At 36.0% G+C, this 25,122-nt stretch overlaps 1 non-coding gene across 1 annotated transcript; it reads right to left on the bottom strand.

Moving 5' to 3' along the window:
* Positions 1-1,959: 1,959 nt before the first annotated feature.
* LOC141552432 (U6 spliceosomal RNA) lies at positions 1,960-2,066 on the bottom strand. Its single transcript, XR_012485212.1, has one exon. It is a non-coding gene; the product is annotated as a U6 spliceosomal RNA (small nuclear RNA).
* Between the last annotated feature and the right edge of the window lie 23,056 nt (positions 2,067-25,122).

Genomic DNA, 25,122 nt, shown 5'->3' on the forward strand with positions numbered 1-25,122 from the left:
GGATCTGTGAGGGATTAACAGAAATATATAAGAACAAGCACCATTCACTAATGGTTAAATGATTGAAGGATAAAGGGTGGAAGGATCATAGAAAAGTTGACAGAAATGATTTAATGCAGTCCTCTCATTTTACAAGGAAACTAAGTTTCTGAAGGGGAAAATTATTTGCCTGACTCACATAGCTAGGAAGTAACAAAGTCAGGATTTTTTTTTATTATTATATATATATATATATATATATATTTTATAATATTATCCCTTGTATTCATTTTTCCAAATTACCCCCCCTCCCTCTATTCCCTCCCCCCGACGACAGGCAATCCCATACATTTTACATGTGTTACAATATAGTCTAGGTACAATACATGTGTGTGAATATCATTTTCTTGTTGCACAATAAACATTAGAATCCGAAGGTACATGTAACCTGGGCAGACAGATATTAGTGCTAACAATTTTCATTCCCCTCCCAGTGTTTCTTCTCTGGGTGCAGCTACCTCTGTCCATCATTGATCAACTGGAAGTGAGTTGGATCTTCTTTATGTTGAAGATTTCCACTTCCATCAGAATACATCCTCATACAGTATTGTTGTTGAAGTGTACAGTGATCTTCTGGTTCTGCTCATTTCACTCAGCATCAGTTGATTTAAGTCTCTCCAGGCCTCTCTGTATTCCTCCTGCTGGTCATTTCTTACCGAGCAATAATATTCCATAACCTTCATATACCACAATTTACCCAACCATTCTCCAACTGATGGACATCCATTCATCTTCCAGTTTCTAGCTACAACAAAAAGAGCTGCCACAAACATTTTGGCACATATATGTTTCTTTCCGCTCTTTAGTATTTCTTTGGGATATAATCCCAGTAGTAGTACTGCTGGATCAAAGGGTATGCACAGTTTGATAACTTTTTGGGCATAATTCCAGATTGCTCTCCAGAATGGCTGGATTCTTTCACAACTCCACCAGCAATGTATCAGTGTCCCAATTTCCCCACATCCCCTCCAACATTTGTCATTATTTGTTCCTGTCATCTTAGCCAATCTGACAGGTGTGTAGTGGTATCTCAGAGTGGTCTTAATTTGCATTTCTCTGATCAGTAGTGATTTGGAACACTCTTTCATGTGAGTGGATATAGTTTCAATTTCTTCCTCTGAGAATTGTCTGTTCATATCCTTTGACCATTTATCAATTGGAGAATGGTTCGGTTTCTTATAAATTAGGGTCAGTTCTCTATATATTTTGGAAATGAGACCTTTGTCAGAACCTTTGTTTTTAAAAATATTTTCCCAATTTGTTACTTCCCTTCTAATCTTGTTTGCATTAGTATTGTTTATACAGAAACTTTTTAGTTTGATGTAATCAAAATCTTCTATTTTGTGATCAATAATGATCTCTAGTTCTCCTCTGGTCATAAATTCCTTCCTCCTCCACAAGTCTGAGAGGTAGATTATCCTCTGTTCCTCTAATCTATTTATTATCTCCCTCTTTATGCCTAAATCATGGACCCATTTTGATCTTATCTTGGTATACGGTGTTAAGTGTGGATCCATATCTAATTTCTGCCATACTAATTTCCAGTTTTCCCAACAGTTTTTTCCGAATAATGAATTTTTATCCCTAATGTTGGAATCTTTGGGTTTGTCAAAGATTAGATTGCTATAGATGTACCCTTTTTTGTCCTTTGTATCTAATCTGTTCCACTGATCTACCGGTCTATTTCTTAGCCAATACCAAATGGTTTTGGTGACTGCTGCTATATAATATAGCTTTAGATCAGGTACACTTAGACCACCTTCCTCTGAGTTTTTTTTCATTAGTTCCCTTGCAATTCTTGACCTTTTATTCTTCCATATGAATTTTGTTGTTATTTTTTCTAGGTCATTGAAATAGTTTCTTGGGAGTCTGATTGGTATAGCACTAAATAAATAGATTAGTTTGGTGAGTATTGTCATATAAAATATGGAACGCTTCACGAATTTGCGTGTCATCCTTGCGCAGGGGCCATGCTAATCTTCTCTGTATCGTTCCAATTTTAGTATATGTGCTGCCGAAGCAAGCACAAAGTCAGGATTTTTTAAAGAGAATCTTTGAGAAGATAGGAATAGAGATATATTATTGGTGGATCTGTATATAAGTCTGACCATTCTGAATTTGCAATTATGCTTTTAAAAAGCAACTAAAATGTTCATGCCCTTTGATCTGGAGATCCAGTTACTATGGCTATATGAGTTAAGGAGACCAAAGATAGAAAGAAAATTCTTATTTACACAGAAATAGTAACTTCACCATTTGTTGCTGAATAATAATTTAGCATTTCCAGAAAAGGCTCCTCAAAATGAGGAACAGCTAAACAAATGATGGCTCAAGAATGTAATGGAATATTATTAGAATTATAGGAAATGATCAAGAAAGCATGAAAAATTCAAAGAAGCATGGGAAAACATATATATATATATATATGTATATATAAAGTGATCAGAGTGAAATAAACCATACCGGGCAAACAATATATCTAATCAATCAACTGATAAATATTTGTCATGTACTTTCTGTATGCTATCTCTTGTACTGGATGCTATGATACAAAGCCAAAAAAAAAATTAATGGTGTCTCTGCCCCACAATGACTACAACAATCTAAACAAAAAATAGAAAAATGAAACTGAATGAATCAAATAAATTATAATAACCAACTTTGGCTCCAGAGAAGAATTAAGAAATATGCCTCCCTCCCATATTGCAGAGGTTGGGAACTATCGGTATGGAGTGTTGGCTATGCTGTCAAAAGACTGATTTGTTGGCTGGTTTTATTGAACTATTTTTTCCTTTCTTTTTAATTTTTTTTTTTTACAAATGAAAACTCACTAAGTGAGGGTGGGAAGATATATTTGGAAATGAATGTGATGTAAAAACAAAAGGCACCCACAAAGCAGAACCAAAAAATCTGGTGGTTTTAGCAAATCTAGTGCTTGTATGAGGTTCTGGGATTCCTTAGTAACACAGCAGTGACCAGAGGAAGGGAGATGATGGCTCTGAGGTCCCCTTTTCTGTTCAGATCACATATGGAGAAAAGTGTTCCCCTCACCCTGTCTCACTTCAGGAAGGACACTGACAAACTTGATTTCATACAGAGTGAGTTGATCAGAATGATGAGGGGTCTAGAGACCATGCCATAGTTTTAAAAAAAGATCCTGGGGGCAACTAGTTGGGGCAATGGATAAAGCACCAGTCCTGAAATCAGCCCTGAGTTCAAATGTGACCTCAGATACTTAACATCTCCTAACTGGGTGACCCTGGGAAAGTCATTTAAGCTCAATTGCCTCAGGAAAACAAAAACAAAAACAAAAACAAAAGGATCCGGAGACCAGAAGCCTGATGATACAGGAAACATCACCCCTGCCTTCAAGCATACATAAAGATATCATAGTCCCAAAGCATTAGATTTATTTTGTATAATCCTAGAAGATAAAATTAGAAGTAATGGAGTAATTTTTTGGGGGGTGGAGATAGGAAGAAGGCATGAGAGGCTGATTTACTTTTAATAAAAGGAGCAGGGCCCTAACAGCTAGAGCTGTGACATAGTAATACAGATGATAATGAGTTGTTCCTCCTTGATTGTGTTAAAGGAAAGAATGTATGACTCTGGTTAAGAAAGACAATATAGGGAAACTGGGTAATTGGTGACAGGTTGCACTAAAATGTAATAGCTTTTCCAGTCCTGATAATCTGGGGATCTGTGAAAAAATGCGGTTTCTCCTAAAGCCAATTTCAATCAACAGTTTTGCCTTTCTAGCTATAAACATTTCTAACAGAGAAGAATTAAGTCTTTTAGTCAATCCCCTAGCCCCATCCTGTGTGTCCTCTAAGGACAATGTCCTCTAACATCTGGTCAGAGGGAGAAAATGCCATTGATCCCTGTGTTAAAGAAGCTTCTAGCCTAAGGTGGAGAGACAGCTTGGGAAGTCTTGTTCAACCAGTGTGGTTGGCCTCTTGAGAATGGTGGAGGATGGCCTCCACCAGCCTGGAACCCTGCTCACAAACCTTGCCTAGATTATTCATGCTGGAGAGTGAGGAAACTAGAGGCTTGGTGGTTGGGGATGTGACTCAGCTGGAGCCGCCAGGCTTGATGAATGCTATCCTCCTGTGTGCCAGTTTGAATTAGTCTCCTCCAAATTAAAAATATATATTGACTTTAACTGACTAGTGTGTTTTGGAGAAGATGAAAGGGAGGGGAGATGAAATATTACAAATTAGATAATTAAGAAAGCGAAGAAGAGGAAGTGCATAAATTAGAGGGAATTGGGTTGAGTTGTGAATCCCCGCTTCACTCCAATTTAGAGGTTTAAAAAAAAGTCAGAATGAAGAACTAAACACACAACAGAAAACCAACCAGTCAGAGAGAATTCGATAAAGATGTGCTCAGGAAGGAAACAAGAGATGCTGAGAAAACACTGATTAAAGGCAGATGTGGGATGGGCTTGTGGACTTACTCAATGATTTATCCAATCATTGTCCATCATTCTGCAGAGGATGCCTTCTTTAGGAACAGGGATTAGGTAGACTCAGAGAGAGACATCTTGTGTCCCCTATTAGAATGTGAGCTCTTTAAGATCAGGTTTTTGTGGGGGTTTTTACCTTTCTTTGTGAAGTAACTGTTCCTAATAAATGCTTGTTGACTCCATGGCATAAAAAGCATTAGAATCTAACCTTGGATTCAGGAAGGTGTCATTTTAAAATATTTTGGAGTTTACTTAAAAACAATTGGCTTTTTATTTTATCCTCTGTATTTTATTTTGATTTTTTTTTGCATTTAAAAACATTATTCTAAGAAGAGACCCATAGGATTCACCAGATTGTGAAAGAGATCCATACTGCATGTGCACACACACATGTATGTCCACACACAAACATGTTCACATAGAGGTTGTCAGACCCTTGACCTATATGATATATGTGATAATAGGTTGAAGGATAAAAGGTAACCCTTAAAAATATCCTGCAAAATAAATACAGATTAGGGAAAGGATTTTATGTCAGTTTATGATTGCCCAGATGTACCAAACATTCCCAGTGTTTCTTGAACCAAGTTAAAGTATATGGAAAATATTTAACAAAATAAATTAATATACCATGAAATATATTGTTAATATGTAGTTTTCTGTATAAATATTAGACCTATATATATATAATATATATATATATATATATATATATATATATATATATATATATGTGTGTGTGTGTGTGTGTGTGTGTGTGTGTGTGTGTGTACAGTTGTAATTTCCTATTTTCATCTGGCTTTGACACTACCAATGATGGCAGTGGTAAATGGTCTGAGGATGGCATTGAGAATGGATATTAGGATGATGTTGTTAGAAGTGGGGATAAGGATATAGCTTATTGGACTGGGATAGGAATGATGTTAATGATAATGGTGATGGTAATGGTAAGGTTAAGGATGATGGTGAGAGGTAGAGGATGATGGTAATGTTGAGGATGAAAATGATAATCTAAGACTTCCAAGGATGAAGCCAAGATGGTAGAATAAAGTCAGGAAAGCTGCTCAAGCTCTTCCAGTTTCCCCCAAAAAACATATGAAACCAAGCCTCTGAACAGCGAATGATGGAATGAAATCACCTTCCCATTCAAGGTAGATTGAAAAAGCTTCAAGAAAGGTCATTCTCACTAAAGTGTAAAGGGTGGTAAGCCCAGCTCAGAAAGATTGTGGGAAAGCTGGTGAGAAGGTCTTAATTAAGCAAATCAGCAGCTAAGACCCTCAGACCTGGCTCTTTAGAGCAGCAAATCAGTGGGGCAGCTTACAGTCTAGCTCAGAAGGCAAACTCTGGGAACCAAGCTGTGTCTTGAAAAGAGCAAGCAAAGCTACCTCCTGCAAACACAAGGGACCCCTGTGCTCAAAGCCAAGGCTCACAGATACACAGGAAGCTTGGGACAGTGTTCCCCTACACCCCAGAAGCAGAGCTTTACCTAAAAAGCAAATATAAGGAAATACTTTAAAAAAAAAAGGAAAGAAAATGAGCAAAAAATAGAAATTAACCTTGACCATAGAAAGCTACTATGGTGACAGGGCAGACTAAAAACGCAAACTCAGATGAGGACAGAATGTCCATAGAGGAAATCTCAAAGAGTGATATAAATTGGTCTCAAGCTCAAAGAAACTTCTTGGAAGTACTCATGAAAGGCTTTAAAAGGTATATAAGAGAGGTAGAAGAAAAATGAAAAATGAAATGAGAGGTATGTATGAGAAAATCAACGGCTTGAAAAAAGAAAGAAAAAACTTGTCTGAAGAAAACACCTCCTTAAGCAGTAGAATTAACCAAATGGAAAAAGATATACAAAGGCTAACTGAAGAAAATCACACATTAAAAACTAGAACAGGGCAAATAGAAGGTAATGACTTTGTGAGACAGCAAGAATCAGTCAAATAAACTAAAAAGAATGAAAAATGGAAGAAAATATGAAATACCTCAGTGGAAAAATAGCTGACCTGGAAAATAGATCCAGAAGAGATAATTTTAAAATTATTGACTTACCTGAAGGCCATGATCAAAAAAAAGAGCCTGGATAGCATTCTACAAGAGATCATTAAGGAAAATTGCCCCAATATTCTAGAAACAGAGGTGGAGATAGTGATTGAAAGAATCAATCAATGACCTTCAGAAAGAGATCCCACAAGGAAAACCCCAAAGAACATTGCTGCAAACTTCAAAACTACAATCTCAAGGACAAAATACTGCAAGCTGCCAGACTAAAACATTCAAATATTAAGGAGAATAATAATGTAAGTGGTGATATGACAGTTATGGTGGGGAAGGCAGTGCTTGAGGTACTGCTGGTGATGATAGTAATGAAGAGGTTGGTGGGTTGTACTTGTATAGAGAAGCAATGCATAATACAGTAAGAGGCATGGAGCCTAAGAAATCTGGGTTTAAATATTGTTTGCAATATATATTAGCTGTGAGACCCTGGATAAGTCATTTAAACTTTCCTGAGGCTCAAATTCCTTATTTGCAAAGTAATGATTATGACACATTTGCTACCTGTCTCACAGGATTATGAGAAAAACCTGAGCTCAAAATTAGTTTCAGACATTTAGTAGCTTGATTATGTTATTTAACAGCAATTTGTCTCAGTTTCCTCATCTGTTAAAAAAGAATAAAAACACTTACCTTCTAAGAGTTGTTGTAAGGATCAAATGAGATAATAACTGTAAAGCACTTAACATAGTGCCTGGCAAATAGTAGGTATTTTACCTCAAATCATTAGTACTGCCCAATCAAAGCTTTATATAACATTCCTTTAGCTCCAAAGACTGAGATCTAAAGTACAGGCCTAAGGGCTTACAATCAGGGAGTCTAATACCAAAATGACCATAGGAAGGAACAGACTTTCAGAAAGCAGCTATTAGGCTTTCTAGCCCAAGAAGGAGAGACAACTCCAGTCAACTCATGGAATTTTTTGGAGATGTGTCTCATCTTCTGACTTCTTGGGATATACCTGTTGAACCAAGTAGAACACAGGCCTCTACCCTAATCCCCTTCCTATTTATTATCAGGTCCAAATTTCTGATGTTTCAAAAGAGAATATTTATATCAATGTCACTCAGACTTCATAAGACTCTAAGTAAAGGCTTCAACCAAGTGATACTTCCTCAATCCAATGACTAGCACATTTTCCTCTTGATCTCTATGATTCAGAATCTTCCAGGGGTGAAAATTGGTCTCACCCAGCTCAATGCTAACATTTCTCAATCCTTTTACTCCTCAGTCTTCCCCCTCATTTCCCCTATACCCTTCATCCCAGTTATTCAGAAACTTCCCTTACTCCTTGATTCTTTTGTTGACAATCTTTCTTGTATTCCCTAAGGCCTTTTTTTTTTAATCCCCAGAAGATGTACCTCTTGAAGAATTTTCAGTGTGGCAGCTAGGGAATACCATAGAGAGCAGATTCTAGAGTTAGGAAAACCTGAATTCAAATTCTAAAACAAGTTACTTCATCTTTTTTTTTTTAATTTGCTTCAGTTTCTCCAACTGTGAAAATGAGAATATTAGTATCTACATCCCAAGGGTGCTGTGGGGATCAAATGAGATATTATATAATTGGCATTTTATGAATGCTTTTCCTCTTCCTCCTTACTGTTCTTATTTTTCCCAACATAAAGCTAGGAAGAGTGAACATATTCCTTGCTCCTTACTGTGACTTTAGTATCTTCCCTCTGCTACTATCACTGGAACATTTTTTCTGTGAGGCAACTCCATTTGCTGTGTTATTGGGCCCAGATTTTGTTGTTATGATTTATAATAATAATAGTTAACATTTATACAGCACTTACTCTGTTCCAGGCACTGTACCAAATGCTTTATGATTATTATTTCATGTCCCCAACAATTCTGGAGGTAGATGCTATTATTTCCCCCATTTTAAATGTGAAGAAATTGGAGCAAATAGAGGTCATGTTTAGGGTCATATATCTAGTAAAAATCTGAAACTGGATTTGAATTTATTTCTTCTGACTCTTTCTTGTCTAGGAGCCCAATACTTGATTTATAACCTTCCTCTTCACCCAAATCTTGTTTCATACTTGAGAATTTAATCCTGGACTCCTATTTCCTCAAATGTTCCATATCTATAATTAGAACTATGAACTCTGAAATTTCCCTCTATAATCATAATCTTCTTCCCTTCCATCTTTCCTTGTGTCTCCCAAGACTCAACTGTAACCCTATTCTTCATTTCTGCTGATATTTTCAGTTCTTCTATTCTTCCCTGTTTCCTAGGTCCAAGGCCCATATTCTGAGATCATGCTTACTATTCTATAAATCCATATAGGATCATAGTCCAATCAGAAGGCCATGTTGGTCAGATATCTAATCCTGTTTAATAACAATGACCAATATGCAGTCAGTCACATGCTCATGCCTAGGAATTATGCCCTCCATCCACCACTAGAAGTAATGCCAAACTCTCTCTGGGTCTCAGAAAGATGGCCATCTTTCTCCCCTAGCACAACTCTATTGTATAGGTGACATCATGCCTTATTATACAAAGATTTAATGTGGATTAATTGTTCAGTTGGATTTATTATATATTATATTTATTATGTATTTATTGTATAATATATTACATATTTATAATTAAATATTATGTTTATTATTTTATTGCATAAATTATATATTTATTATTATGTATTATATTAATGAAATTCATATTTTTCCTTTATATATATATGTACATATATATATCACAGATTTAGCACTAAAAGTGACCTTGAGTTTTATCTAGTCTGATCCCCTCATATTATAGATAAAGAACCTAAAACAAAGAAGAGTTAATGACACTTCAAAGAAGAAACATTTGAACCAAAATTTGAATGCAGGTCTTCTGACTCCATATCTGGTATCTTACCCATGGAAAGATATTTCAATCCCCATTTCATCATGAAAGAAAAATTAAAACAAATGAATTTTTAAAAAACTGTCAATCCATATTCCCATTATGGCTGTATTTCATTTGAAGTTATATGCAAAAGCACAAACCACATAGAGTTCTTGAAGTATAACATTCAAAAAGAAATTAAAAAAAAACACTTGAAAGCATTCAACATAAGCAGAGTGGCCATGTATCCTTCCCAGATCAAGCAGCTATCAGCCTCTGTTCAACAGGCAAGACAAAATCCAAGAATTCAAAGAAATAATGCCAGTACCCAGATTCAATTTTTTTTCTCCCAGTGGTTCAAGGAAAGACATAAGTCACTCATAGTGTCATATGGCTAGTTTGTACACTAGAGATCTTGGTCACTTTCAGCATCTGATGTTTCCTATTAGTCCTCAGTTCTCACTCCCCTTTTTCATTCTTAACTTCCCTTTTTTCTCTGCCCCTGACTCTGCTCATCCAGAAGAAAAGGGGTGCTGACTTGCTCTCAGAGCAAGGAAGTTGTAGGGGAAGAAACAGCCTGCACCCATGCCATGTGTTCTCCTTGTTCTCCTTGAAAAGTCCTGAGCACTGGCTGGCATCCCATGTCACCTTCCACTAGCCAATCCTGATGCCACCTGCTTCAGCTTTGTCTGTCATTGCCTTGGCTCTAAAGGTTTGTGGGCAGGGCTGATAGACCTGCTGCCTGCCCAGGGCATGCCTATTACATCAGGATCCTAGATTTAGAGATGGAATGACCTTAGAGATCATCTTGTCCACCCCCTGTCATTTTACAGATGAGGAAACTAAGGCCCACAGAGGTTAAATTCACACAGAAATAAATAGCTGAATAGAATTTATATTCAGTCCCTCTGACTTTCCCTAAGTTTGCCCCATGGCCAATGGTTAACAAGTTACAACACATACTGTGTTCTACTCTGAATTCATTTGTCTATTTGTTCTGTGGCCTTTCACATCCTGGAAGGCCTCATATCTGAATCACCCATGCTATCTGCCTCTTCAAACACTGGTGTTCCTGAGCCACTGGAGGAAAGCATGACCATCCTTACCAGGTCCACTGCAAGTCCAGGTTGACTAATCACAACTGATCCTTTTATTCTTTCTTGATTTGTTCTCTATACTACTCTTCTCTAGTCATGTTGAACCCTCTCTTCTTGCTCTAAATACAAAGTGCTTCCTCAACATTGCCTCCTAAGTAATTCCCATAGGTTCTACTTTAATGAAAAAACTGGAATTGTCCAATGTAAGTTCCTTGATATCTGATTGCCTCTTGGTTTAGTTAACTTCCTTTAAGTCCTGACTAAAATCCCATTTTCTACAAGAAACTTTTCCCAATGTCTCTTAATTCTTATGACTTCCCTCTGTTGATTATTTTCTATTTAACTTATTTATACACAGTACTTCATATATTGTCTCTCCTATTAGATAGTGAGCTCTTAATCTGGAATTATGCCCAAAAAGTTATCAAAATGTGCATACCCTTTGACCCAACAGTGCTACTATTGGGCTTATATGCCAAGGAAATACTAAAATAGGGAAAGGGACCTGTATGTGCCAAAATGTTTGTGGCAGCCCTTTTCATAGTGCCTAGAAGCTGGAAGATGAATGGATGTCCATCAGTTGGAGAATGGTTGGGTAAATTATGGTATATGAAGGTTATGGAATATTATTGTTCTGTAAGAAATGACCAACAGGAGGAATACAGAGAGGCTTGGAGAGACTTACATCAACTGATGCTGAGTGAAACAAGCAGAACTAGGAGATCATTATACACTTCAACAATGATACTGTATGAGGATGTATTCTGATGGAAGTGGATATCTTCAACATAGAGAAGAGCTAATCCAATTCCAATTGATCAATGATGGACAGAATCAGCTACACCCAGAGAAGGAACACTGGGAAATGAGTGTAAACTGTGAGCATTGTTTTTTTTTTTTTGTTTTGTTTTGTTTTTCTTCCCAGATTATTTTTACCTTCTGAATAGAATCCTTCATTTGCAACAACAACAACAACAAAATTCGGTTCTGCACATATATATTGTACCTAGGATATACTATAAGATATTTAATATGTATGGGAATGCTTGACATCTAGGGGAGGAGGTGGAGGGAAGGAGGGGAAAAATTCGCTACAGAAGGGAGTACAAGGGATAATGTAAAAAAAAATTACCTATGCATATGTATTGTCAAAGAAAATGTTATAATTATAAAAATTAATTTAAAAATTACAAAAAAAAAGATAGTGAGCTCTTTGAGGGCAAGGATTAACTTCTGTCTTTCTTTGTATCCAAAACACTTAACACAGAATCTGTCACATAGTAGGTGCTTAATAAATGTTTATTGACTGATACTCTATTGTTAAAATTCCTTTCCATGGTCATCTGTCCTATTCTTATCTAATTTTTGAGGAAAAAATTGTGTTCTCTTTGCCAAAATAAAACCCTCTATCTGTGCCTTTTGTTCTGTTCATTTTTATTTGTTCCAGGGGCTTATGTTACTAATCATTCTCTCTGTGTTTTTTTCCTACTACCTGTAACATATTCAAGACTCTCTTATCCTTAAGGAAAGAAAGACAGAGAGAAAGAGAGGGGGGAGGAGAAAAGAGGTAGAGAGATAGAGAAAAAGAGACACAGAGACAGATACACTGAGACAGGGAGGAGGGAGGGGAAGGAAAGAAAGAAAGAAAGAAAGAAAGAAAGAAAGAAAGAAAGAAAGAAAGAAAGAAAGAAAGAAAGAAAGAAAGAAAGAAAGAAAGAAAGAAAGAAAGAAAGAAAGAAAGAAAGAAAGAAAGAAAGAAAGAAAGAAAGAAAGAAAGAAAGAAAGAAAGAAAGAAAGAAAGAAAGAAAGAAAGAAAGAAAGAAAGGAAGGAAGGAAGGAAGGAAGGAAGGAAGGAAGAGATAAAGGGGAAAGAAAGAAAGGGAAAAGAAAGAAAGAAAGAAAGAAAGAAAGAAAGAAAGAAAGAAAGAAAGAAAGAAAGAAAGAAAGAAAGAAAGAAAGAAAGAAAGAAAGAAAGAAAGAAGGAAAAAGGAGAGAAAGAAAGAAGGAGAGAAAGAAAGAAGGAGAGAAGGAGAGAAGGAGAGGAGAGAAGGAGAGAAGGAGAGAAAGAAAGAAAGGGAAGAGAAAGAAAGAAAGAGATAAAGGGGAAAGAAAGAAAGGGAAAAGAAAGAAAGAGAAAGAAAGAAAGAAAGAAAGAAAGAAAGAAAGAAAGAAAGAAAGAAAGAAAGAAAGAAAGAAAGAAAGAAAGAAAGAAAGAAAGAAAGAGAAAGAAAGAAAGAAAGAAAGAAAGAAAGAAAGAAAGAAAGAAAGAAAGGAAGAAAGGAAGAAAGGAAGGAAGGAAGGAAGGAAGGAAGGAAGGAAGGAAGGAAGGAAGGAAGGAAGGAAGGAAGAAAGAAAGGAAGAAAAAGGCAAGGAGGGAGGGAGGGAGGAAGGAAGGAAAGGAAGGGAGAGAGAAGGGAGGAAGGGAAGGAGGAAGGAAGGGAGGGAGAGAGGGAAGTAGAGAAAGAGGGAGGGATGAAGAAATTATCTGTCCAATCCTATCATTTCACATATGAGAAAACAAGACATGGAGAAATAAAGTAACTTGTCCAAAATCATAGAGGTAATAGAATATGACAATCAGGATTTGAACTCCAGTTCTTTGACCCAGAGTCACTATCACTAGTATCACTAGCTTTCCTCTTCCAAACTTTTTATGAACTTGCTTTCTCCACACACACTCCCAACTGCTTTTTGCTTCTTTTATTGGGGGTAATGTTGCTTATAATTTTCTATCATCTTGCTCTATTAGATTTTCCATTTAATTGATGTTCTAAACTTGTTGCCCTTATCTACTTATTACTGAAATATTTTTTCTTAACTCTTTTTGTTTACCTCATCATGGCAATTGATTTATATAAGGTAAACATGCTTGGTAAATGATGATAGCCTGTATTAATGTCTATTCTTTTATCCATTTCCCATTTTTAATCATCAACAGCTTGTTTAGATAGGCCATATTGGATTTGCCTGAACTACACTCCATATTTTCTTCTCATTTTGATTCTTTCTTCTAATTTGTTATTGATTTTGATCTTTGCTCTAACAAGGTGAAACATAGAAAGTATATTTAGGAATGACTCTCAAATAAATTATTTGTCATTTCCTATATAATCAACCCAATAATATAATTCAGTGCTTGCCACGTTCTTCAACTTCCAATGCTTTTCTTGGAAAAAAAAAGTATTCATGATATACAGACATGAGGCTTTTATATAGCATATAATTCTTTGTCCTATTTCATGTATTATATTCTTATCATTATTCCTTCTAACTTGTTTTTCTTTAGGAGGAAGGTTGAGAAAGATGCTTTGGAGGGAGAAGTTTTGCAAGTTGGTGATTAATTAGGTAAAAAGAAGATGAAGAAAAAAAAAGCCAAGAATAATTCTGAGGTTACAAATATGGATTTGTAAGAAGAAATAATGGTTCCCTCAGAAGAATAGAATTTTGAGGAGGAATAAGTTGGTGGAGATGAGAGGAGGGGAAATAATGAGCTCCATTTTGAAGATTATTAGCCTTAGCACTTTATCCACTGTGCTGCCCCTATTTCTTTCATTATATTGTTATATTAATTATTGTTATATTAATTCTTTTATAGAAAAAAGTGTTCATAATATAGAGATATAAGGCTTCTCTGTAATTTACAAACCGTTGATCATTCACATTAAAGACAATTTGTATACATTTCTCTCCATCTTCACTTTTATCCTACCTGCTATAGAATTTACCAAGTAAAGTACATATCAACTTAATTTAGATAGACCTTTGTTTTTCATAAAATTTCTCTACCTCTTCATTTTCAGCAACTAATATTGTTGATACACAAGTTACAGTTATTTTCATGGTGGTCTTTTTACAAATGCTTAAATATACCATGACATGTTTCTTGTTGCTTGCTCCACCAATTTATTTCCTTGTCTCTTCAAGGAGCATCTATGAGCTATCATTTAACTACAACTAATTTTTTCTTCTGACTTCATTTTAAATTATACCTCCTTCAGTAAGATATCCTTACCTTGACTATTAGACAAAAATATTACATTACAAAAAGTAAAATTACAATTTATTGATTAAGTATTATGTGATTCTTAGCATCCTATATCACCTTTCTTTTCATTCTCTCACCATAGTCACCAGACATTATACTTAGCTGATCTTTGAGAGACCAGACTTATACCCATACTACAGTGAAGCATCTGAGTTGGATTGGATATAATTCTTCCAAAATGCTCTTCTTTGTAGGTATTGCATTGAGCCCCAGAATATTAGAGAACCTTCTTTAAGAGATCTGTAATTATTCAAGGAAATTTGGTTTAATCAAAATCTTAGGAAAGATAAAGAAACTTTAACCATAATTCAACATGCATTTAGACCATATAGAGTTTATGTATCACATGACTCTTTTCAACAGTGAAGTGATTCAGGCCATTTTCAATGGTCTTGTAATGGAGAGAGCCATCTGCAACCAGAGAGAAGAGACTGTGGGGACTGAGTGTAGACCACAACATAGCATTTTCATTTTTTTTTTTTGTTGTTTCTTTGCATTTTGTTTTCTTTATCGTTTTTTTTTCCTTTTTGGTCTGATTTTTTCTTATGCAGTATGATAATTAATGGAAATATGCATAGAAGAATTCCAAATGTTTAACATATATTGGATCACTTGCCATCTAATTGGAGGAGTGGGTGGAAGGGAAGAAGAAAAAAAATTTGCAACACAAAGTTTTTCAAGAGTGAATATTGAAAATGATTTGTGCATATGTTTTGAAAATAAAAAGCTTTACAAAAATAATCACTTTGCCTATCACTAATAATAATAATAGCTAGCATTTATAGAGAGCTTACTATGTGCAGAATTGCACTAAGTACATAACAAATATCTCATTTAATCTTTATATCAACCCTATATCATAGATGCTATCATTACCCCCATTTTACAGTTGAGAAAATTGAGACAGAAATGACTTTCACAAGATTATACAACTAATAAGTATCTAAGGCTAAGAAAAAAAATTAGTTTTCTTGACTCCAGAACCAACATGTCACCTAGCTGTTTACTATCTGTGTTTGCTGTCTCTATGTATATTTGGGACAAATTGTACAGATGGACATCAGATTGTGCCCAGAATTGAACAGGAGGAGGAGAACAGGCTTCATTGCTTTTGGGAAATGACAAAGCTGGCCCTTAGCTTTCCATGAAACAAAGATTTATCTTTAAAATATTATTTCTATATGACAGCAAGACATGGAACACTACTTTCTTTAAGGGCAAAAATTTACTATTGCATAGAGGGCAATGAAGATACATATGGTATATATGGAAATATATGGAAGCTGCTCCATATAACTAATGAGCAACTCCTAAGAATAGGAAGACTAAAAGTAGAATCAAGGAATTGTAATAGAAAAAGAAAATAAGCTGGTCACATGAAAATAAAAGGAGATGAACATTGAAGAGTCAGAGTTCTCAAGTGGTACTCTTACACTGTTAGGTGAAATCAAAGATTTTCTTGACACTGAAATGATCCTATATTGTCAACTTAAGGGAGTACATGGACAAGAGCCACATAATGTAGGCAAGCATTGAGAGGCTGCAACTTGTAGGAAGGAAATCAGGAATCAATGAGATCACAGATCCATTTGGGTATTTGAGATGATGGCATTCCTTATGAGCTCTCTGTAAGCTTTCACAGTCTTCTTTCTCCATATCTTGAATCCTCTTCTACCTCATATTGTAACCTCTCTCTCCTTCCAAAGTTCAGCTGAAATGCTACCTCTTTTTATAAATGGTCTTTCCTGATTCCTTCATAAAAGTAATTAATTACTTTGTAATTATTTTGTCTATATTTTTGAAGCATCCTAATGAATTGATGTCCTAATAGAATGACTAGTTTTTCTCTTTAGGTTTCTAGGAGTAACTGGATTTGGGTTTCAAGTTTTCCCATGGTTGCTTGGATTAAAATATAGTTGGGAATATATATGGATGCTCCAAAGACAGACCTCTCATAGGCTAGTGTGTACCTATTACAATTTGCATTTATTTATCTGTGAATATATAAGACCCACACATTCGAATATATGATTCTTAGGACAAGGACTATTTTGTTCATGTCTTTGTATACCAGTATTTGGGACCTAGTTGGTCTTTGATGAATGCTTATTGAATTTAGGTCAATCAAATTGAAATGGTGATTATGAAGACTCACATGTGAAGAGAAGTGATTCTCTAAATTCATGTCTCCTGAGGATTAAGAGACCTCCTCATCAAGAAGTCTGACTTCTGGACTGGGTTATTGAAATTATCACTTCTGTAAGTTTTTGTTGTTCTTATTTTTTTTGTTTTATTTTTTTTTGGGGGGGAAGAGTGTATTTTCCTATTCAAGCCTAACTCATTTAACCTTGACATATGTTGAGTCCTAATTCTGGCCGTAGATTGATCCCTAACCTTCATTCTGAACTCTGACTTTGTCCATACCCCATTCGGTCTTGACCATGGCTATAGAGTCAAGCTTAATGGTTGTCACAGAATGAACCCTAAGACTAAGAGTGGTCCCAATCTGAATCCTAATCCTGGCACTCTACTGAGTCCTGAGATTAGAAGTCACAGTCTAAATCCCACCACTTCTCATAAATCTGGGAAATGTGGCTCAACAAGAAGCTTAAATAGCAGACTATGGATAGACCAATGAAAATCTTGCAGAAGACCCACTATAAAATCTATAGTTTCCAGATAAATGTTAACCCAATTTAATCCCATTGCTGCCAACCAATCCTCCAATCCCTGCCTTAGATTCCTAAATTTTCCTTGCTTCAGCCTGATTTTTCACATCTCCTGGATATCTTTCTTGTCTCTTCTCATGAGCACAGTGGCCAACTAAGGGAACCTGATCTGAGGAATAGTGTCCACTCCCTGCCCCCAAAAGCACCTGCTCTATGATAAGACTTATGAATTATATGAAGTTCATACTGTTCTTTTCACACCAGAATGGAGGTGTTGGATGTTGCCTGGGAATCTTTAAATTGGGACAAAGGAAAGAAAATGGGACAAAGAAAAATAGCAGGAAGATGTCCTTCTGACCTAGAAGGAAAGTCCAGGGACCACTTGTTCCTTTTCCCTGTCTTTTGCTCAGAGGGCACAGATATCATTACCACAGACAGCAAGCTGTCCCAGGTCTTCCCTGTTCCCTCCTCTCCTACCTACTCACTATTTCTAAGATATTCTGAGTTCAAATTTATTTCTCTCCCATTCTAAGAGTCAGAACTATATTTCTGTAGTACTTTGCAACTTCCAAAGAGTTTGTTTCCAGATGTTTTTATACCGGTGGCCCATGAGTCTCCTTTTGCTTCTATTCTACATAGATTGGATAATTCCTCATTCAATCAAATCATGGGGTATGGTAATTTGCTTACATGTGATTCACAAACCAGGAACTTTTTTTTATTAAAGCTTTTTATTTTTCAAAACATGCATGGATAATTCTGCACCATTAACCTCTGCAAAACCTTGTGTTTTCCCTCCTTTTTCCAGTCCCTCTCCTCTAGATGCCAAGTAGTCCAATATATGTTAAACATTGTAGAAATAGATGTTAAATCCAACATATGCATACATATTTATACAGTTATATTGCTGTCTAAGAAAAATCAAATCAAACCAGAAAAGAAAATGAAGAAAATGAAATGCAAGCAAACAACAATAAAAAGAATGAAAATGCTATAATGCTATATTGTGAACCACACTCAGTTCCCACAGTCCTCTTTCTGGGTGTAGATGGCTCTCTCCATCACAAGTCTATTGGCTCTCTCCATCACAAGTCTATTGGAACTGGCCTCAATCATCTCATTATTGAAGAGAGCCACTTCCATCAGAATTGATCATTGTATAATATTGACGTTGCCATTATCAATGTTCTCTTGGTTCTGCATATAAGTCTCTCCAAGCCTCTCTGATCGTTTCTTATAGAAAAATAATATTCCATAACATTCATATGTCATAACTTATTCAACCATTCTCCAACTGATGGGCATCCACTCAAAATAAAAGTTTTTTCCCCCTGAGGCAATTGGGGTTAAGTGACTTGTCCTGTTAAGTGTCTGAAGTCACATTTGAACTCAGATCCTCCTGACTTCAGGACTGGTGCTCTATCCACAAGCTGCCATCTAGCTGCCACCTAGCTGCCCCCAAATTGGGAACTTTTGAAGTTGATTCAGTTTAGTTCTTTGAGTGCCCTTCATGCTAAGTGACTTACACATGTCATGACATTAGAACAGTAAAACACTTAAGTGGAATAGAATTTTTTTTTTATTATATATATATATATTTTTTATAATATTATCCCTTGTATTCATTTTTCCAAATTACCCCCCCTCCCTTATTCCCTCCCCCCGACGACAGGCAATACCATACATTTTACATGTGTTACAATATAGTCTAAGTACAATACATGTGTGTGAATATCATTTTCTTGTTGCACAATAAACATTAGAATCCGAAGGTACATGCAACCTGGGCAGACAGATATTAGTGCTAACAATTTACATTCCCCTCCCAGTGTTTCTTCTCTGGGTGTATCTACCTCTGTCCATCATTGATCAACTGGAAGTGAGTTGGATCTTCTTTATGTTGAAGATTTCCACTTCCATCAGAATACATCCTCATACAGTATCGTTGTTGAAGTATACAGTGATCTTCTGGTTCTGCTCATTTCACTCAGCATCAGTTGATTTAAGTCTCTCCAACCCTCTCTGTATTCCTCCTGCTGGTCATTTCTTACTGAGCAATAATATTCCATAACTTTCATATACCACAATTTACCCAACCATTCTCCAACTGATGGACATCCATTCATCTTCCAGTTTCTAGCTACAACAAAAAGAGCTGCCACAAACATTTTGGCACATATATGTCTCTTTCCGCTCTTTAGTATTTCTTTGGGATATAATCCCAGTAGTAGCGCTGCTGGGTCAAAGGGTATGCACAGTTTGATAACTTTTGGGGCATAATTCCAGATTGCTCTCCAGAATGGCTGGATTCTTTCACAACTCCACCAGCAATGTATTAGTGTCCCAATTTCCCCACATCCCCTCCAACATTTGTCATTATTTGTTCCTGTCATCTTAGCCAATCTGACAGGTGTGTAGTGGTATCTCAGAGTGGTCTTAATTTGCATTTCTCTGATCAGTAGTGATTTGGAACACTCTTTCATGTGAGTGGATATAGTTTCAATTTCTTCCTCTGAGAATTGTCTGTTCATATCCTTTGACCATTTATCAATTGGAGAATGGTTTGGTTTCTTATAAATTATGGTCAGTTCTCTATATATTTTGGAAATGAGACCTTTGTCAGAACCTTTGTTTTTAAAAATATTTTCCCAATTTGTTACTTCCCTTCTAATCTTGTTTGCATTAGTATTATTTGTACAGAAACTTTTTAGTTTGATGTAATCAAAATCTTCTATTTTGTGATCAATAATGATCTCTAGTTCTCCTCTGGTCATAAATTCCTTCCTCCTCCACAAGTCTGAGAGGTAGATTATCCTCTGTTCCTCTAATCTATTAGAATTTTTTTTTAAAGGAGAAGAATACACTATCAAATACACCTCTGAATGAGGAGTGTCCTTCCCTTTCCCCTCAAAGTAGGATGGGAAATGAGCTCCCACAAGAGAATCACACTCTTAACAGGGCAAGGTTTAGGCAAGGCCCTTTTTCAGGTGGAATAAGAGCTTGGAAACCTCAAGGGGGCAGTTCTGGTATTGATGTTTAAGAAACACTGATAAGATCACCTCTTGGCACTTTCCTTTCTGCTCCTGATTTCTGAATGCATCTCCCAGTTTGGTTTGCCTTTGGTACTACTTGTTGCTTTTTCCTTCTTCATCATAAACCCCAGTAGAGAACTCCATTAAGCTCCTAATTTCTTTATCAAGGAAAAGCAAAACTTCCATTTTACCAAGAAGAGGATGAGAACTTTCCTGCTTTGCTGTGGATAACAAAAGCTACTCTGCTCCCTTCCTTGTGCCTAGGAATCTCTCTCCCACCCTGGCAAAGAAATATCTGAAATCTACTGACGATATTATCTCACTGGATCCACACAATATGGCCAAAGAAGAAGGTAGAGCAAGAATTATTATTTAGACTGGGAATATGAAGCCAAAGAAAGGACATAGTGATGGAAAATCATTTTACTTAGCCTCAGGGTTCAGGAACTTTTAAAAAATGTCTCTCCCATTAGAAGGTGAACTCCTTAAGGACAGAAATTATCTTTTGACTTTTTTTTGTATATTTATCTCTTAGCACACAGTAGGCACTTAATAAATGCTTGCCTATTATCTATGTAAATATTTTGATAACTATTTCAGCATAATTGATTTCCTTTGTCATCCTAGATATATTATTTTATGCAATAACAATATTATTCTAATAAACCCTTTAGTTTCACCAGATTACCAAAGGAATCCATAATGCACATTAAAAACCCCTACTTTAACCAAATTTCATAAAGCATGTACTCAAGGTTATTTATTGGTTTGGCGACTCTTATTTTTAATGTCCTTTCTAAAATGTAGTTTCTAGAATTGACATCATGCTCCAGAAGTGGTCTGGTCACTTATGAGCAATATGATCAACTTCCTACTCCTAAAAAATTCTTCTCTTAAAATTTCATTAATCTTTTTGAGTGCTACATCACATTGTTGGTTTTTGTTGAAATTGTATATTGTAGGGAAACAAAATCTTAGAAACAAAACAAAAAAACCCCAAACAACTACCCTCCAATTTTGCTTCTACCATCTTAAATTTTTGAAACATTTTTTGAATCCACATGTATATTTTTATATTTATTCTAATTAAATTGGGGGGCATGGCAATTGAGGTAAGGTGACTTGCTCAGGGTTACACAGCTCAGATCCTCCTGATTTCAGGGCCAATACTCTACCAACTGTACCATCTAGCTATCCCTATAAATGGTTGTTTACTAATATAGGAATCAGAATATCAAGAGTCAAATATTTTCATATTTGGGATATGGGAGGTGCTATTATTCTCTCCATTTTATAGATAAGGACACTGAGGCAGGCAGACATTAAGGGAATTGCCCAGAATTACAGAGTTAGTAAGCATCTGAACTCAGGTCTTCCTGAAACACAACCAGAATCTATCTATTGGGGTTTTTTTTGGGGGGAGGGGTTTAGCTTTTTATTGACAGAACATATGTATGAGTAATTTTTCAACATTGTCCCTTGCACTCACTTCTGTTCCAACTTTTCCCTTCCCTCCCTCCATCCCTTCCCCTAGATGGCAGGCAATCTCATACATGTTAAACATGTTAAAGTATATCTTAAATACAATATATGTGTGCAGAGTTGTACAGTTCTCTTTTTTATATAAGAACAATCGGATTTAGAAGGTAAAAATAACCTGGGAAGAAAAATAAAAATGCAAGTAATCCACATTCAATTCCCAATGTTCTTTCTTTGGGTGTAGCTGATTCTGTCCATTATTGACCAATTGAAACTGAATTGGATCTTCTCTTTGTCAAAGATATCCACTAATATTAGAATATATCCTCATACAATACTGTTGTTGAAGTGTATAATGATCTCCTGGTCCTGAACATTTTACTCAGCATCAATTCATATAAGTCTCTCCAAGCCTCTCTATATTCATCCTGCTGGTCATTTCTTACAGAACAATAATATTCCATAACATGCGTACACCACAATTTACCCAATCATTCTCCAATTGATGGGTATTGATTCATTTTCCAGTTTCTAGCCACTACAAAAAGGGCTGCCACAAACATTCTTGCACATACAGGTCTCTTTCTCTTCTTTAAGATCTTTTTGGGATATAAGCCCAGTTGTAACACTGCTGGATCAAAGGGTATGCACAGTTTGATAACTTTTTGAGCATAGTTCCCAATTGCTCTCCAGAATGGTTGGATTAGTTCACAGTTCCACCAACAATGTATCAGTGTCTCACTTTTCCCACATCCCCTCCAACATTCATCATTATCTTTTCCTGTCATCCTAGCCAATCTGACAGGTATGTAGTGGTATCTCAGAGTTGTCTTAATTTTCATTTCTCTGATCAATAGTGAGAATCTATCTATTGTGAAAGATAACCTAAGATAGTGTCTTGGACTTGGGAGGTAATATATACCTTATTTTTTTTCCTGGTCAAATCATATCTTGTCCATTTTAGATGTCACATTTTAGGAAAGAGACTGGTTAGTTGGAAATTATCCAAAGCAAGATAGGAAGGTGAAATTCCTTGAGCTCCCATCATATTTTGATCTATTGAAAGAAATAAAGACATTTAACCTGGAGAAGAATTGACTCAGGGAGCATGACAGCTGTCTTCAAGTATTTGAAGTGCTATCCTGTAGAACCAATCAACCAATCAGCATTTATTAGTCATTTGCTATAAAAGATGAACATGACATGTTCTTCTTGTCCTAAAAAGACTAACCAGGGGCAATAGGTGGAAGCTGTAGACTAGCAAATATAGATGATGTAAGAGTGGAGAAAAGTTCCTACCAATTAGAATTGTTACAAAATAGAATGGGCTAATTCAGGAGCTCCTGTACTGGATAGACAATCCATTAATATGTTAATAAGTATATATTACCTGACTACTTGTAAGGTTTGTTGAAGAGACAATTCCTAGCCAGCTATAGTTTGGATCAATTCAATTTCAACTCATTCTATTTGGCCCAGAAATCCAGCCTGACAAGTTTTTTTTTTTAATTCTTTTTCTGCTATTCATTTGGTTAACCATCCCTTTCAGATTTCATGTCACCAATGCATTTGATAAGGTTCCCACATCTATTTTCACCTAAGACATTATTAATTGAAAATGGTTTCGTGTATTTGTAGGACTGTCATCTAAGAGTTATTAAAATAGTTCTTCTTGGCCCCAGAGGAAAGCACTAGGGATAATGAGTAAAAGCTAGAAAGAGGCAGATTTAGGCTCAATATTAAAAAAAAAATCTTAGTAATTATGTATCCCAAAATAGAATGAGATTCCTTAGGCAATAGAGGGTTCCCCAACACCAGAAATTTTTATCAAAGTCTAGGTGACCAACTGCGAAAGATATAATAAACAGTATAGTAAATAAAGAGTTGGACTTAGAAAGACAAGTTCAAATTGTTATTATTGATTATTCTTCATTTTTCAAAAGGGTCAATGACATCACAGATGTCTTTCTTGATTTGTTAGCAAATTAGATTTAAGTGAGGCTGAATTGCACAAAGTCATCAGCATCACTCTATCTTCAAGAGTCACTAAACTCCAATGGCAAGACAAAAGTCAGGATGACTGGCAGTGGTCTGGGACCTTGGTGTCTTCAATGTCTAGCCAAGTCCTAAATGTGACAGCTCTATAAATAATTAGAACCATTTTCAGTTGGATAAAGGCAAAGATGGAATCCTTATCAAATTTGTTGATGATATAAAGCTGAGAGGGATGGTCAGTTCACTGAATAGGAGAACAAGGATTCCAAAAAAACAAAAAATACTTGACAGGCTGAATTTCTGACTAAGTGCTCCACAGCGTCTGCTTCAGCTGCCTTCATGGCCATTGAAACATTGTTTTCATCTACCCATACCATCAGGAAGGTCTTCCCATGCTTAGGGTAGACACCCTTTTTAACTCACTGATGGATCTGAGGCCTGTTGCTTATCCTTAATGTAGTTTATTCCATATTCTGAGAAGTCTTACTAGGACGTGTCAAGTGCTTATGCTACACCTTCTTGGAGCCAGTGGCAAAAGTCTAATGACAGATAGACACCAAAGGGACTCCACAAGCCCACACACCAGAGGTGCTCATCAAATTCATCCTCAACACTTATTAACCATATGATCCTAGGCAAGTCCCTTAGCTTGTGTTTGTCTCAGTTTCTTCATCTAGATTCTAGAAAAAAGAGAATAATAATGGCACCTACCTCCCAGAGTTGTTGTGAGGATCCTATAAGATAACATATTGTGAGAAATACTGAAAAGTTAACTTTCCATAGAACGTCATAAGCTTCAAGGTAATGTAAGTTACCTTTTGTAAGTACCACTGACCAAGAGGTTTTCAGAATGGGAGAAATTAAGGAAGGTTAAGATTCAACAGAAGAATTAAATTTCAATCTCTCACAAGCTTTAAGCAACCAAGGAATTGGGGAGCTAGGAAAGCACAATCAGAAGGAGTTGCATGGTTTTGAAAAAGCTAAAATAATAGCTAATCCAGCTCAAATTGGTTGAGGTCAATGACCTGACTTGACCAAAGCACTATTGCCCCTGCTTAATAAGCTAATTGAATATTAAATAACACACCCTATAAGAGGAGTTCTTTACCATTTTTGAACATGGGATGTATGAGGAGGGAGGGAGGACATGCTTATACATATTCAGGGGGAAAGATAAAATGGGTATATCAAGAAAATTGTAACCCAGAAGGAAATGGACCAATCCATTCTCTTAAAGGAGGAAAGAGACTTGCCCAGCAAACAAGTATAAAGCTTCTCTCATTTCTGTGTTCAGTGCTTCTTCTCAAAAAGGAAGTTTCTGGCAGAAACATCAAGATGACTCCTTAAGATTCTACTTTAATAAATTTTCTTTGAAAGCTGACCTTCAGTGTCAAGTATGTTTCTAGC

This window comes from Sminthopsis crassicaudata, chromosome 1, assembly GCF_048593235.1.
Source record: "Sminthopsis crassicaudata isolate SCR6 chromosome 1, ASM4859323v1, whole genome shotgun sequence".
Lineage (NCBI taxonomy): Eukaryota > Metazoa > Chordata > Mammalia > Dasyuromorphia > Dasyuridae > Sminthopsis > Sminthopsis crassicaudata.